The sequence below is a fragment of the Phocoena phocoena genome, chromosome 6 (genome assembly GCF_963924675.1).
Source record: "Phocoena phocoena chromosome 6, mPhoPho1.1, whole genome shotgun sequence".
In the NCBI taxonomy this organism is placed as follows: domain Eukaryota; kingdom Metazoa; phylum Chordata; class Mammalia; order Artiodactyla; family Phocoenidae; genus Phocoena; species Phocoena phocoena.
This window is the reverse complement of record NC_089224.1, coordinates 89493070-89507767: the sequence shown is the minus strand read 5'-3', so window position 1 is coordinate 89507767 and position 14698 is coordinate 89493070. Positions and strand designations below refer to the sequence as shown.

The window sequence follows — 14698 nt, the reverse complement described above, 5'->3', positions numbered from 1 at the left end:
GTATTGTACTCCTTAATTTTAACACCCATGTGTCAACCCAAGGACACTTAATACGTATTTCTTGGACTCAGACTCAACTCAATGGTCAAAATATTATCTTGTAAAGTGATTCAACATTCTCCTGGATTCATTAGTGTTTTATAAATGGTTTGTTTCATCATAACAAATATTATATCTACTATATGTTAGGTATTTGACAGATACCAAGACCATCAGAGCTCACATTTCGAGAGCTCTCCGGTTCTTAGGGGACAATATTGAAACACATATGAAAATGAGTGCGTGCTCAAGGAACAGAGCTAATGTCCACGGGCATTTCTACCTGTTGTGAGCGGAGAGCCTGCAAGACACTATGGGTCTGGGGACACTATGGGTGCCGGGAGGAAGGTCAGCAGTTTTAAATGCCACGGACAAAAAAAGAAGGATGAGGCAGGAGCAGAGGCCGTGGACTTGTTTGTCTGGAGTTGCTGTCCACCTCTATAAGAGCCATTCCATTAGCACGCTGGAGCCAAAGCCACACTGCAAAGGATTCCAGAGAGGGAGGGGAGGAGAGGAGGCGGCAGCAGGTGTAAACAAGGGAGGAATGACTCTTTCCCAGAGAGAATGTCTCTGGGGGTGGCCAGCAGGTCACTTCACGAGTGGTTTCAATAAAACGCTGAAGGCAGAACACAGACTCTAGCAGTTTGAGAAGAGAACGAGTGGCGAGGAAGAGTAAGTTGGGAGTATTGGTTCTTTTCAAGAGATCTGAGGCTAAGATGGCAACTGCAGGAAATACTGCAGAAGTTCTTACCCAAGAATGGTTTTAATATTCAAAACACAGAGCACTCTCCCAGGGTTCACAGCGCTCCCTTTTCTAGACTCTCCAAGGGAACAATAACACATCTGAGAACGAAGGTTTCGGGAGACTGTGTGACATCGTAGACAGAGCTGTGGAGTTAGGCCGACTCCACCCTCCTCCAACCCTGCCAGGTAGTAACTGTGACCTTTCTTAAGACTATTTTCCTCCTTCCAAAAACAGCAGGAAGCTGGTTACGGAAGTTCCTATTTTATGGAATTGTTGTGTGGATCAAACCAGTGTTCGTAAAGTATTTAACAGACACGCAATAAGTGACAGTTATCATTAATTTAAAATATATACTGACTAATGCCAATAATAATAATGTCTAACTTTGGGACTTATCACTGCATTACACCCACTGATCAGCACATCAAGCACAAAGGAGTTTCTTGTGTAGGTGGATTCCATTCAGCCCCAAAGTCCAAAGAAATTTAAATCAACAGGACTCCTGATTAAGCACCACTTTGCAAACACCGAATTCTTTTAGACTCCCAAGAAACAATTCATGATGCTAAGAGATTTCACTCAGCTTCCAAGGCAAGATGTGAAAGTATTTTTCCTTTTCCATTAAAAGAATAAATCCTCATCAATCTCTGGCTGTTGACAAATGATCATAAATTGACAAGAAATTTGCTTTTACTATGCTACTTTAATACTAAGATTTCTACAGTACTTTAGAATGTGAAAGCATTTTCATATGCTATCTCATTTTATCCACAAAATAACCCCCCAAAGTAGGCATCATTATTGTCTTACGTGACAATAATGAAATCGTGGAAGGTCAATGATTTCTCTCAGCCCACACGCGTGAGACGGAGGCAGTCAGGCCTCCTGGACTTGGACCTCAAACTCAGGTGTCCAAGGTCCCCGAGCAGACTCTTAAGGAAAGATGATCTATACAAATAACTGGTTTTGGAAAGATCATTCGCTCCTCATTTTCACTAGCTCCAGCTGGGTTAAAATGGGTCCTCCTGGCATCTGCTCAATCAAAACGCACCCAGCGATACACAGGAAGAGTCATGCTCCGCGCCAGTACTGCAGTGCGACCCTAAAATTACACTGGACAGAAAATCGTCCTGAGTTGGGGAAGAGGTTCCACGGAACCCTCGGCCACCAGACGTCCTGGAGCAGGACCTCTCGTGTCTCGCATGCTGCTGACCTATTGCTGTTAATCGCCTTCACACCGCTTCGGGAGACAGGAAGCCCAGGGGTCACAGGAGAGATGCTCCACCTGGTCCACAGGGAGAGTCTGGGGCTGCGGGGGTGGGGCTGGTCTCCATGCTGCTTAAGATATACGGCCTTACGTCACCGGCTCAAGCACGGTCATCTCCTTTTACTGGGACGACGACGATTAGTATAAACACCACCAATTTACTCAGAATATTATGAAAGCTGTTTTCTCATACACTGTTCTTGCCATCTCGCCATTTAGAAAATGTTAATTAATTAAATAAATAAAATCTTAAACCTGCCCTTGACTCAACACAGAACTGCCATCCTTCCACCCCGTAGTTCTCAAACACTTCTGCCCTGGCAACACACAGTGGGTGGACATCTGTGTAGCCTACGTTCTTCCCTAGGGACACTGTGATTTAGATAATATCCCAGAAAATTAGAGAAGGCAGAAATGTAGTGAAAAGTACTGGGATAGAGGCACATAATAATAAAGCCACTGAAAAGAAAGGAAGAGAAAAAAAATTCTATCCTGTATTTTAACACTAAACTTAATCATTTTCTAGACAATCGTTTTTTTCCAGTCTTTCATTATACAGGTAACATAACCAAGATGCAAAAGTATACTGTAAATGTATCAGCAAAAATGGTCTTATTTTATTATTAACAATATATAGAAATTACTGATTTTAATGTGTTACTAGGGAAGTTTACTTACACTTTACTGCCTGCCTTTAATTGAGTTATCACAATTGTTCCTTCTAACAGACACACTGGTGGCATTATTCTTTTTTGCATGCAAGTTAGATGTGGGTTTCTCCATCTTTCCTTCTCTGTATTCCTAATTAAAAACTTCCCCATGGGCAACATTTTAAAATACTGTTAAATCAGAGTAACAGAAAAATCACAATTCACAAGTACAATATAATAATTTGTGATACCACAGCTATTAACTCTAGCTCCTCACTCCATTTATTCACTCTTAGCTTTGGGACAGACAAGGTAAACCCTGCAGCTATCTGAAACTTCTACCACCTTGGTTGTGACCCCATGCCTGTCTCTTTCACTCAAGAAAGTACCTTGGAATACTTATACGTAAACTGATGTTAGAGGGATAAATCGGAATAAGCTCAAATTTATTTTTAAAAATAAATTGATAGGGGCTTCCCTGGTGGCACAGTGGTTGAGAGTCCGCCTGCCGATGAGGGGGACACGGGTTCGTACCCTGGTCCGGGAAGATCCCACATGCCGTGGAGCGGCTGGGCCCGTGAGCCATGGCCCCTGAGCCTGTGCTTCTGGAGCCTGTGCTCTGCAACAGGAGAGGCCACAACAGTGAGAGGCCCGCGTAGCGCAAAAAAAAAAAAAAAAAATTGATAATTTCAAAGAGATACGTGCACCCCTATGTCCACAGCAGCACTACCCACAATAGCCAAGACATGGAAGCAACCTAAATGTCCATCAGCAGATGAATGGACAAAGAAGATGTGGTACATATATACGATGGAATACTACTCAGCCATAAAAAAAGATGAAATAATGCCATTTGCAGCAACATGGATGCAACTAGAGATTATCAAACTAAGTGAAGTAAGTCAGAAAGAGAAAGACAAATACCAAATCACTTATAGGTGGAAGATAAAACACGACACAGGGACCTCCCTGGCAGTCCAGTGGTTAAAACTCTGTGCTTCCAATGCAGGAGACGGAGGTTCAATCCCCGGTTGAGGAAATAAGATCCCACATGCCGTGCACAGTGTGGCCAAAAAGTACAAAAAAATAAAAAAAATAAATAAAATATAACACAAATGAACCTATCTACAAAATAGAAACAGATTCACAGACATAGAGAACGGACGTATGGTTGCCAAGGGGCATGGTTGCCAAGGGGCATGGTTGCCAAGGGGCAGGGGGTTGGGGGAGGGACGGAGTGGGAGGTTGGGGTCAGCTGATGTAAGCTGTTACATACAGAACAGATAAACAAGGTCCTACTGCACAGCAAAGGGAACTATATTCAATATCCTGGGATAAACCATAGTGGAAAAGAATATAAAAAAAGAATGTGTATCTATGCATAAGTGAATCACCCTGCTGCACAGCAGAAATTAACACAACCTTGTAAACCAACCATACTTCAATATAAAAAGAAAAGTAAATCAGATTTGTGGTTAATAGAGATAACCTTGAAAACAGACTGGGAAAGCTTGAGATTAGAGCCAGGAAGACCGGTGGAAATCAGAGGAAGTACAAGGTGAGGGTTATTCAGCGTTGGGGTCTGGCGGGTTGGAAACCAGAGAAGGACAAAGGAGGCAGAGACACGAGGATGCAGGAGAAAGCCCCTTTGAAATGGCTAAGCCTAGGATCTCGGTTGGCTCGACAAGGGATCGGCAGTGGTCGGAGAGAATTTATGGGTTTGAGATGCTGGAAGTAGAGTGGCTATGGTGAGTCCAGCCACAGATGAAGGGCGGCGGAACACAGTCAGGAAGACGTGAATCTCTCTAGCTGGAAGAAACCAAACATTCACTGAGTCATGACCATTGAGTCTAGTATACTGAAATTCCAGAGCACGACGGTCATGGCTGGGGTAAAGAGGCAGGCTGTGAGCCTGGCACTGAGTTCACTGAGGAAGCTGAAGGAACATTCCAGAAGATAAGAAGGAAATAAGCAGAGAGCAGACACTTGAAAAGTGAAGGAAGCAGAAATGTTCTCAACAGGTAGCAGCGAGTAAGGACTGCACTCACTGTTCTTCTTGGCTACTCGGAGGAAAGGGATTAGTCGCTTTGGTCACAGAGAGCTGAGAGGGAGATGGAGTTGCCATGGGGGGCGGTGGGGGGGGGGGCAAAGCTAGTGAGCTGGAGGAGGGAGGTGTGACCAAAGAAACGTGCAACATCACGGTACACACAGCACAATTCCACTGGCTTTTCCCAAACATCGTGCGACACAGCTGAGCTCGCAGTCACTAAAATTCCCAGGCTTTTTTACACGTAAACTACTGTTTTGTCTGTTTTCCTTGTGTGTGGTTTATTCTGCCGCCCTGATTCACATCAAGAAATATTTATTGAATGGCCTGCCAAGTGCTAAGACTCTGAAATAGTCCTTGACCTCAGAGAGCACACAGTTTAGTTGTGGAGACAGATATGATAACCGACAATTATAAGAATATTTGGCAAGTCTAGTAATGGAAGTGAGTGCACAGGTCAGAAGCTACCCAACATGTTTTATATTTATTCCCTAACGAAATCTCATTTTCAGCTCATTACTCTGAACAGTCTAGACAGTCTGTAATCTTGATTTTGTCATTTAACTATGGACCATTTGCCAGTATTTCAAATGTATTAAGTCTTAAGCAGTAGGAAAAGAGACTTGACTTAAGTAATTTTTTAGAAGGTGAATGAGCCTTTAAAGTGAAATAAACGAGTGAAATTTTGATTGGCGAAACCTCAAAGGCCTTCTATAATTCTGAGACTCCCATCTTAAACACATATATCACATTCACACAAAAATTCTTGAAGCCCTTAAGTACTCAATGTTTATGATTTGAAGGGGAATCATTTTTGTTGGTTTTGAGATATGGGCCCTCACATTTTAAAACTAAGGTGAGTCAAATAGTGATAGAATCTTCCAAGTAAAGACAAAAACATGAAAAAAAAGTAGTTTGTATACTGTGGTCCCAGTTTTAGAAAAAAATTAAAATAACAAAACAGAGCCTGTCTGTATACGCAAAGAAGAAACATCTAGATGATTCTACAGCAGACTGTTATTAAATTCTTTTGGGTGCAGAGAGGCTGGCATTATGGGTGGCCCTCACATTTTATGTTATGTACTGCCATAAAGCTGTTCTTTAATCCTAAGTAGGTATTACTCTTGTCATCAGGAGGAAAAATCCATGCAGACATCTTCAAAAGGGATAACTACCTCCCATGACTAGTTTTAATGCACATTCATTCTTGAAGACTTACAGGTATCAACATCAGGCACCCATAGCTCAAAAGTACCCTCCCACTGCCAAAGGGGACAGGGACCTCGCTGCTGGTCTTCCTTGTTTAGCCCAGCTTCTTAACAATGAAAAGACCTCTTCCTGGTGTTAATTACCCCTACAGTTTGGTTCTACCTCCCCTCATCTCGCCAGCTATCCTCCCAATAACTTCCCTACACACCCTCCACTCTAGCCAGACTGGTCTTCTTGCCATCCCAGGAACCCTTCTTTAAGTTTGGTCACTTCTGATACTCCTCTCACCTGGAATAGACTTCGATCTGCCCATAAAAAAATCCTACGTGCCCTTCAAGGCCCAGCCTGAGTCCCACCTCTTCCAAGAAGCCCTCCAGGACTCATCAATTCCTTCTCTTCTCCATGGCTGCAGCCAATAAAATCCAAATGCAAAACTTCTCACTTGTTATATTCTGTTCTTCTAATTAACTCTACGTATTTATTAACTTAAGCTCTAACTATCAATCAACAATAAAATTTGGCTTTATTTTCCTTTGGAAGATTCCAGGGCCCCCAGACATGTAAGAATAGGTTTCATCTTCTCCACTCTGGCTCACTTATGCATGTGTGTTTCTGCTGCGACTCTCTGATGAAATGGCACAAAGGTTAAGGGCATAAGCTTTGGGTTCAGACAAGGTCCACCACATATATGTTTTATGACTTTGGGACTCATCATTTCAGTCTCAGTTTCCTTTTCTATAAAATGAGGCTAATAATAATTTGTAATTCTGATTCATCAGACATATTAAATCTGATGGCAAATTTAAGGCAGTCAGCCGAAGTAAATAAAAATTATGATTAATTTTACCACTTCGGAATTAAACCAAGAGACGACAGCCAGAAACCTTATAATAACCCAGAATGGATGACTTTCAAACTGGTCATGGAGAAAAAAATAACTAGGAGTGCTAAAAAATCAAGGACTACAGGAAAGGTTGAGAAGGTCATCCTGTGTTGCTCGATGGGGCAATCACAACAGCTTTGGTGGAGGGCTCACAGCACATGAACATAAGAGATGACATAGGAGGTGGCTTCCATGAGGCAGGTAAGAATATTTTGTGTCCCCGAGGAACCTGGAGAGCGTAGCCCTGGAATGACTTCTCCAAGAGCAGTGTACAGGTAAATAAAACCTTAGCTGGGCCCTGTACTCTTAGCCAAACACCTCTTTTGGGTTGACCCTGATGACTATGAAACTACTTACAAAACAGAGGAGCACTCTGGCAGGAACACGTCCCTTCCTGGGCATAAACAGCAAGGGACTGACTTCAGTAAAAGGCAAGCAGATCCAACTTACCTGAACCTTTCACGTCAGTTTGGCCAGTCTTTATCTTGCCGTTTTTGATTAAGTACCACCACTGGAATTTTTCAATAGGATATTATTTAGGATTATGAATGAATGAAGAAAATGCGTACATCATTTGGACATGCTGGGCCACACCACCAAAACTCATATAATTTATTTTAAAAAATAAATAATAGCTGCTTCAAGAAGGTTATTTCTGGCAACTTCTCATCTCGGCTCTTAAAAAACAATTCTTTTTCACATGCCCATCTTGCCCAGGACATGCCCTCTGCTCCAGCAAAGCTGCCCCAGGATGTCTACCTCTGAATCATGGCTCACACACACTAGTCCTCCCAAATCCAATACCCTTCCCTCTGCTTGTATAAAATCCTCTAGTGCAGAACAGTATTTGGAAGAGAGGAGAGGACCTATGAATCATAAGAAGTCTCAAAAGAGTTTAAGGGATTTTATATTCAATAAAATTGCACTAAAATATCTAGCTCTGGTTCCAGGGGAAAAAAAAAAATCAAGGTGGGCAATGATAAGACAAAAAAATCTTCCTTTCGAAAAAGACCCGAGATAATCTTAGATGATTTGCCTAACAACTGATATATTTTCTGCCACAGAATAAAGTAAATTTCTTCTTCCTTTTAGATACTTCCCACAACTGAGGTTCTGGAGGACTTTTAGGTAACCTCCAACCAAGAAATGCAAAAGTCAGCTGCGGAATTATGAAGCAAATTCTGGTGTTGCTAGGAACTAGCTCTGAATGAGTTGGGTAGTATATGCTTGTACTTCTGAGGAACAAATGTTTTTCTTGGCATGGGAAGAGGGAGATGGGCGAGTTGACTGAGTTCCCAGGACATGGAAAGCTTATATTTGAAATGTTTTTCAATCCTTGGCACATGAAACTGTGGCGAATTCAGAAAGTCACAGAAATCTCAGGCAGGTGGGTTTCTTGGGAAGGGTCTATCACATGATATTCGACTTCAGGATAGTGATAATTTCGGAGGCTCCCTATTTGCTGATGAGGGCAAGGTCTATAATTTAACCGCTGAAGACTTTTGGATGTCTAATAGAAGATGCGGAATCATCTGTACCACTTTGCACCACTGGAGTTACAGGATTCTTAAGTCTTTATAGGAGAAATGCCACTCCTCATAATAAGCACTAAAATAAACTCTAGATCAGATTTTAATGTAGAAATTCTGAAGTCAAAAAAGGGAAGGTTAGTATTCTCTGGCCAGATAATTTTGAGACCAGCAGAACCTATTAAAAAATAACGGCCAAGGGCTTCCCTGGTGGCACAGTGGTTAAGAATCCTCCTGCCAATGCAGGGGACACGGGTTCGAGCCCTGGTCCGGGAAGATCCCACGTGCCGCGGAGCAACTAAGCTCGTGTGCCACAACTACTGAGCCTGCGCTCTAGAGCCTGCGGGCCACAATTACTGAGCCCACGTGCCACAACTACTGAAGCCTGTGCGCCTAGAGCCCGTGCTCTGCAACAAGAGAAGCCACCGCAATGAGAAGCCCATGCAGCGCAACGAAGAGTAGCCCCCGCTCACAGCAACCAGAGAAAGCCCGCACACAGCAACAAAGACCCAACGCAGCCAAAAATAAATAAAAAATTAATTAAAAAACAAAAATGACGGCCAAGCCACTGAAATTATGCCTTGTATCCCACGTGCTATAAACGACGTAGATCTTTATATTTCACAATTATTCACTCAGGAGTCATCTTTAAAGAAACCACTCTTCTTTCTTTCACCCCAAGAGAAATCTGACTGCAACTGGAACCCGTGTGGAAGGGTCTTATGCCCTAGCAACTAATTGGATCCTCTTAAAGGTTGAATTTTATGTCTGACCTATTTAGAAATCTGAAAAGCTTCTCTTCAAAAAGCAGGCATCTCAGATCTTAATTTTTAAGTGTCAAGTATTGCTGCAGTCAAGGTTAAATGAATTGATAGTCTGGCGCCAGACTCAATACAATTCTTAGAGAAGATTTTCTTTCAAGCATAAGTGTAATTCACACAATAACAGTTTTAAAGCTCTACTTAATGCCCTACATTTCATATATAAAACAAAGAATATATTTAGGTCAAGTTATATTTTAAGTGACATCTAGAAATAGTCTATATGTTAAATATAAAGGTCTATAATGACATTTATTAAAGACAGGATTAATTTCATGGGTATTGCTGTAATTTTTTCCACCAGTCATCTATGGCAGGGTTCAGCAACATACAATCCATGGGCCAAATCCAGCCTCCCCTGCTTTTGCACATAAAGTTTTATTGGAACACAGCCATGTCCATCTGTTTACATATTGTCTACGGCTGCTTTCACAGTACAGTGGCACTGTTAACTGGTTCTACCAGAGACTCTATGGCCCACAAAGCTGAAAGTATTTTTTATCTGGCGCTTTACAGAAAAAGTGTGCCAATCCTTGATTTATGGCTTGTAGAAATTAACCACTACAAGTCTCCTCTAACCCATATATTATGTTAAAAGGCTGGTGGGCAAAGTTTTCAGGGAGAGTAAAAGATTTTTACTAATCTATGAGTTTTGTTGGTCAGTTTCACTCTATAGCTTCTCCGAACTGGATTTAACAGCAACCAAACACTGTATGGTTTTTGTTTTGTTTTGTTTTGTTTTTTGCAGTACGTGGGCCTCTCACTGTTGGGGCCTCTCCCGATGCGGAGCACAGGCTCCGGACGCGCAGGCTCAGTGGCCATGGCTCACGGGCCCAGCCGCTCTGCGGCAGGTAGGATCTTCCCGGACCGGGGCACGAACCCGTGTCCCCTGCATCGGCAGGCGGACTCTCAACCACTGCGTCACCAGTGAAGCCCACACTGTATGTATTTTGACACAGACGCAGAGAACAGGCTAGTCCATTCCAGGGTCAAATGATTATGTGCGCTTGCTCCAAGGCGCTCTGCTACCAGGTAACCACACTGGTAACGCCCATCTCCCCAGTGCCACCACACTTCCTGTCTCCTCCTGAGTACTGGAAAGGCTTACACCCTGTCTCAAACTTCAGTTTCCCACTTCTGTACAGAAGGTCTCGTTATCCAGGGAACAATGATAAAGTTGGAAACACTCTTTGGTCAAGGAAGATCATTTCCTCCTGGCAGACTGATGTGTCAGAAAGCTTCTCTTAGAGCAATCCCTAAGGTTTCATCTTTGGATCGTCTGTCTTTTGAACTTGCCTCTTAAATGGAAATGAAATTAACTTACCGCTGTACAGCTTGGTTCTGTGGAGTTGGTCAGACAGGCTAGGAGACTCGGTACAATTAACTGAACTGAAAACTGTGATGCCTCCAAGAAATCGTTGGTCAGTTAAAAGAAGTCAGTATTTAATAAGTATGTACCTAACTATTCCCATTGGAAAATTAGGGGACAGAACCAACAGCATATCCAAAAGTACAAATGAACACCAAGAAGATCATCAATCGACGAGAAATCAGAGTAGGGCTGGGGCTGGTACGTGTCAGTCTTTAGAAGAAGTTAAACTCAGAGACTGGTAGACAGAAGCAGACAAGGAAGAAATCCTTCCAAGCTCCCAGCAGAGCTTCTTCAGATGCATTGAAGTAGAAATGAAGGCGGAAGATGCTGGGGACAGCAAGTACAGAGATGGCTGGAAACGTAGTATTTGTTGGAGAGACCACTCAGGATGGAGAATGTGGGACTGAGTGGTGAACTCTGAATGCAACGCAGAGGACTTGGATTTTGACATGAGAAGTGCCTGTGGTTTTCTGATGAGAGGTGCCTTGATAAAAATAGTGCTTATCAAATATTATTCTAGAGATTAGAACCGAGAAGCCAAATGAAAAGTTGTAACAGAAAATCCTTCTCTTAAAAAAAAAAAAACCACAAAGCTCCTTACATTTTTCTACCAATTCATACCAGCAAAGCCTTCTCTGCTGGGTGGGCTACAATGAGATCTATCTTACAAGGGGAAGGATTTCATGACCGAAAGTTCTTGGTGTTTTCCCTAGGCTGCCATTAGGGCACAGACTGAAAAACTATCTAATTCTCACACATCTTACCTATTTTTTGCACCTGGTCTTCGTGTCCGATTTTTGTTTTAAGCGTACCACGCTAGCTACTTCCCTAAAACAGGCCATTCTGTACAGCATAACTGGACAGAGAGAAGAAATAAAATCAGCTATTCTTTAGGGGAAATTCGAGGGAGGAAAAAGATGGAACGTCACCAGTGGCCTGACTTCTTACTAAGGATAGAGCTGAATTTTAAATTACATATCCACTGCCCAGGCACTGTGGAGCTACTCAGGCCTAAACAAATCTCATAATGAAACGACACTGCTCTAGTTTCTTTCTTGTTTTATAGATGTATGTGTATGTGTGTTTTTCTGTACTGAATGCACAGACTCGGAGAAAGCCTGAAAAAACCCAGTCCTCTCTTTTATATGGCAGAAAGAACCCAGGAAACACAAACACAGCAGAGCACTTCCTCTTGCTGACAACCTTATGATTTCCCCTTAATGCACTGTTTAGAACAGCAATTAAGTGTCATTTCCCATTATCTTATACACGGGATCAGCACTGCTTTTCTTTCCAACCGCCAATCATGAAGGACATACAGAGGATCCACGTGCTGGTGAGACATGTCAAGACTGAGAGCCCAGAGCCTGAGAGCTCTGTTTATGTCCAGAACAGGTGTGCGGCCGGGCAGTGGGAGCGAACTCACCCCTCCACCTTCTCACATCGCCTCCCCAGCCTCCCTCCCTTACGGGGCTCCCCTCCGCACTGCGAGGGAGAGCAGCTAGGGAAGAACCTTCCTGTTCAGCCCGTCTCCTTCTGCCGGAGAACGCTGGCTCGCTCTCAAGACTGCAAGCATTTGACCACTCTGCACACAGCAGCGAGCGTGTCCCGTCGTTTTAGTCACATCCCTCACTCGGGGGTCAGAAAGCCAAGGACACACTGGTGATTTCCCTGGTTTTATAGGTCTCTACTCCCCCCGAGGCCTGCAACACATTTTTGGTTCTTGTGTTCAGAGCGCCCTGGCATCTGCAGTGTGGGAAACCTTAACTGAGGGCCAATGGCCCTACAGCTTCCCCCTATTAAAATGTGCAACTGGATTTCACATGCGTGTTTCAAACACCATTCAAGGCGTGATTTACAGGCTACTGTCTAGCCCCACAGCTGTTTTTTCGTCCCCCAGATGTAGCCACTTCTAGGAATCCACCACTCAGCTCCCTAGCAGACAGCCTTCCCATTTTCAACCTCTTCCGTCATTCTTGGGCATCCAAAACCTTGCAAGACCTACGTCAGAAGGATTCAAGAAAATATCTTTTGAACGGACACACTATTAATTTTTCTTTCCACTCTATCCATTCATGAGAACAGCCCATTTGATGCCTTTTTTCTGTTTACCCCACCTTAAACCTTTGGGTTTACCTCACCCAAATTAAACAAATCACTGTAGACCCACGGATCCAGGTTATTTATATACATTAAAAACAGCACAGGTCCAATGAGTTCTGTGTACGCCTCACTAGAGAGTTGCCACCCAGAGCTTTCACATTCATTATGTTCTTTCTTTAGAAGAAAGAAAAACACTTTTATATGTTGCCCAATTACCTCCCTGTGGCTGAACAGACCATCGGTGTTACGCAGAGACTTACTCAATATCGTTATCATCATGTTTCTGCGACCACCCTCCTCCCAAGGTCCTAACCTAGTCTAGCTTCCAAGAACCTGAAATCAGCCCCAAAAGGGTTAGGCTTCAGGCTGAGGGCTGTGGTTAGTTCAATACCATGCTGATAATGCCCTCTAAACATTTGATTTTAAGCTGCTGGGTGGCCAGAATGGTACTGTATCCATTTATGATGCTTCTGTGCGTTGCACACCTCCTGGCAGAAAGTACAGACTCAGGAAGTTGACTGAACTCTTTTTCAGCCTACACAGAGGGAGGCAAGCCATGCAGTGAGTAGTCTGCGGGATTCCCTTGTCCTGAGACTAAGACCCACCTTCCAAGGGGGGCGGGGGAGGAGGACAAAGGGAAAAGAAGGTACAACATGGAGAGAAATGTCCCAGGAAAAGCCTTTGCTGGGAATGGTGTTTGGATGTATCAACTTCACCCAAATGGTTCCACAAGCGTAGCTTCCATTTCAGATGAAACCAATTCATTGACAAGCATGTGAAACAAGACCTTACAATTTACATCCAATTCTATTTTGCCTTTTGTTGCAATATACCAATCTCTTACAAAGAACAGGATCTCAAGGTGCAGAGGGGACATCTTCTGTGGCCTTTCACATGTGCTCCCCCCACCTCCTCTCCACCCCTCACTCTGAGACTCTTAAGTTTTCCTGGAAAACAACAACAAACACAGGTTAAACTGCCACACAACAGCTGAGGAGACAGCGCGCTCACTTCATTCATTACAAGCCACCGTCGTAACAACAAGCCTTCATTGTTAAACAGAAGTCCTTCAAGACAGGAATACCAGCAAGGAGTTATTGTGTCTAAGCTGGTGTTTACTGATATGCAAAGGGAAAGGCCACCAAGTTCTACAACTCAGCAACAACAGCTTTTAATCCCAGGACTTACCTTTTCTTTTCCTCCCACTTGTCTTCGCCCAGACCTTGTGAATGAAGATTCCTCATTTACGCTTTTGCTATTTGGATAACCAGCCCACACGGACATGTTGGGCTGTCAGATCTTCAGGTTACCTGAGGATTCTATCTTTTTAAACCCTTACATTAAAAATAACCCCAAATTCATACGTGTCATAAATGGTCTCAAAAGCCAAAACTGCAATCAAAGGATGTAAAGTGCTGAATAACACGACCATTTGTTAAATACCTACATGTGTCAGGTGTTGTGTGAGGCATTTTACACATGTACCTTTTCTCATTAATCTCTCAAGGCCATCGTGAAGTAGGTATCATTATCCAATTTGTCATGTGAGTCTAGGAAGCTAAGATTGCCCAGGAAAACACAACTGGCATTGAGAGAAGATTCAAAGCCAAGCCTTTATTCCAAAGAGCCCCTGAACCTTCTTGCCAGCCCACTAAGTTCCTCTCAAGGACCTAGTAGCAGACCTTGGGAAATAGTCCATTCCGTGACCTGGGAAGTATTCAGGCTAGGGGGTAGATAACTGGTTACCAGAGATGCCGCAGAAGGGATTCTAGCACGAGAGGCTCACGGAAGAGAGCAGTTCTCAGGTCTTCTACATCACTAAGAATCTCCAGACTCCCTCCTCTCCTAAGCACGAGATTCTGCAGTCATCTGAGGTGAGCTGGGTAATCAACACCCTTCTGTTTCTTGGGCGGATCAAAACAACAAGCCATCCTTTGCTCGCTCTGCCATACCCGCCATCTCCGCTCTCATTCTCTCTCTCCTACAGCTTTAGTTACACTGCCAGCGAGGAGACCCCTTCCAGGGCTTCCCAG

General features: G+C 43.4%; 1 protein-coding gene across 2 annotated transcripts in view; it reads right to left on the bottom strand.

The window, feature by feature from the left end:
• ZNF462 (zinc finger protein 462) overlaps positions 1–14698 on the bottom strand; it is an 83863-nt gene that overhangs the window by 50245 nt on the left and 18920 nt on the right. The gene's annotated exons all lie outside the window — the stretch shown is intronic.